Here is a 2,747-nt window from a genome sequence, read left to right on the forward strand (position 1 = left end):
AGTGTCTAAATACTCCTAGAGAATATTGCAAATTATGCTTATTGGAGTCATCCAATTTTTACATAGTATAATTGTACATAGTATTCTCTCCAGGTAATATTCAATGTGTTCAGCAGCGTGATCTTTCATAACTTCTTTTTTTGCTCTTCAGAAAGAGTATCTGAAATACAGGATTTCCTCACTACTAATCAGACCAAAAACTTTCATCGCCAGAAATTGCTACGAAACACATATTTGGTACATCAGGTATTTGTTTTCTATGTGTTTTGCCTTGTTTCACTACTTAAAGCCATTAAGAACCTATGGCAAGATAAGCCTTTAAATATCTAACAACCTGACAATGTAGTCTAGTAACATTTTCTCTCACCCCAGTTCCCCATGTAAGATTTTAGACCTTGTGCAATTTCCCAGCTTCCAATTATCAGACATTTTTAAATGACATTTAGCTTCCTAGTATCAGATGTTATTAAATGCACCGACCTCAGGTCTCCCAAAACTCATGAAAGATACTTCCTCATCTGAAATCATTGCTTTGCCCTAGATCTTGAATTTAATAAACGCTAAGTCTCAGTTTGCTTTAAGAAGCTGTTTTGTATCTGTGGCACTCTTCATTGAATTTTTGGGGGGATGGGGCAGGGATCTATGAAGAAAGGCTCTGTTCCCTTATTTGTGACTAAGAAGTATAGAACAAATATCATGAGGTTTTTGTGATATTTTAATGAGTTCATATACATAAATGTTTTAGTAGAATCTTGGCACATAGTAAAAATCAAATAGATGTTGCTTTTATAATAATTATTATTATTTATACCAATTTCTCAACGCCTGGCTTCACATTGCCAAATGCATGCCAATCTAAGGGGAAAATATTCAATTTTTTTCTTTCTTTTTTTTGGTTAGTTGTCTCTGCTCCTTTGTTGTCTTTTCTTTTCTTCTCTCCAGGCAATCTCTTCTGGTCTTTTATTGGCTTCTCTTCCCAGTAGGTATTCTACTGGCCTCTCCCTAACCTTATTGTTAATTCCAATATTTCACTTCAATTACATTATATTATAATTTCATTAAGATTCTCTGGGAAATTTATCAAATAGTAATTGTGCAATAACCATCCTAATTGTACAATTGTTAGGAGTAAAGATTCCAACAAACATTAAAATTAATTTTAATAATAACATTTATTAGTCATAAGAGATCCATGGAGTCAGTGTACCTATTCCCCTTTTAAAAATTTACCAGAAGTCTTTAATGAAATGTCTATCCATCTTTTTTTGCCCTCTATCCCCTCCACCCCAGCACTGTTCCCAGTGCACCACACTTGGAAAGAGTTCCTGGCTCCTGTTAAACCAGTGCTGTCCTTGTTTTTTTTTTCCAGGCGCCATCATGATCATCTACCAGGACCTCATCAGCCATGATGAAATGCTGAGAAATCCCGGGTGGGCTGTGCCTGGAGGTGGAGGGGAAGATGGTCAGTAGAATAGTAGGTAACATTGATGACTTGTCCATTGGTGAAAATGCCACTCCTGATGACCCCAAGAGTGAAGTTAGCAAAAGCACAGTTATCACTGGTGTTGATATTGTCATGAACCATCACTGGCAGAAAACCAACTTGACAAAATAAGCCTACAAGAAGTACATCAAAGATGACATGAACTCAATTAAAGGCAAACTTGAAGAACAGAGACCAGAATGAGCAAAACCTTTTATTTATTTTTTTTAACACTTATTTATTTTTTTGAGGGACAGAGCATGAGCAGGGGAGGGGCAGAGAGAGAGGGAGACACAGAATCTGAAGCAGGCTCCAGACTCTGAGATGTCAGCGCAGACCCTGACTTGGGGCCCTAACCAATGAACTATGAGATCATGACCTAAGCTGAAGTCGGTGCTTTAACCGACTGAGCCAGCCAGGTGCACCTAGAATGAGCAAAACCTTTCATGACAGGGATGCAGAACAAATCAAGTACATTGTTGCTAATTCTAAAACTTGCCAATTCTTTATTGGTAAAACATGGATCCAGATGGTCGCTCTGCTGGATTACAATGAGAATAGTGTGACTCCATATACAATTTTCTTTAAGGACGGTTGAGAAATGACAAAATGTTAACAAAATTTGGCTATAACTTTGGATTACCTGTCATCATAACTGACTGCTGCTTTTCATCTACCCAATACCAGGACTTAGACAAATGGGACTGATACCATCTTAAGCACTTCATTAATTTTGGGCTTGATTTACTAGGAGAAGAGGCATTGTTTTTACGGGGGAAAAACATGTCATATAGGTTGTCTAAAAATAAAATGCATTTAAGCTCAAAAACAAACAAACAAATAAACAAAAAGCATCCGTCAATACTACGGTGTTATTAACAGGGATTGCAAATTTCAAGCCCTCTAGTGGTCATCACCATGTTGCTTATTCTCTAAGACTTCCTCAAAGATAAAAATTTACTACAATTTAACAAAAATATTTCCACCAAAAAATGACAGGCCATTATCTTTGTCCCTGAAACAATGTACCACAATTCAAGCTGAATAATTCATTACTTTAAAAAAAAAGAGTTGTGAATATCAGTGTTAATTAATTCCTAAAATCATGTACTTATCTTTACTAGTAATAAAAAAAAAATCAAGAAACCAAGATAAATTGTCAATACTTCCTGCTTTTGGGGTGGGTTATATATTTTAGTGATACAGTACATTTTTTTTTATTATTTTGTATCATATAGGCTTTAGGAACAGATATGACTACTTA

General features: G+C 35.7%; 1 pseudogene; it reads left to right on the forward strand.

The window, feature by feature from the left end:
• Positions 1-1,377: 1,377 nt before the first annotated feature.
• LOC102949614 lies at positions 1,378-2,099 on the forward strand (annotated as a pseudogene).
• The last annotated feature ends 648 nt before the right edge of the window (positions 2,100-2,747 follow it).

The sequence above is a fragment of the Panthera tigris genome, chromosome B1, assembly GCF_018350195.1.
Source record: "Panthera tigris isolate Pti1 chromosome B1, P.tigris_Pti1_mat1.1, whole genome shotgun sequence".
In the NCBI taxonomy this organism is placed as follows: domain Eukaryota; kingdom Metazoa; phylum Chordata; class Mammalia; order Carnivora; family Felidae; genus Panthera; species Panthera tigris.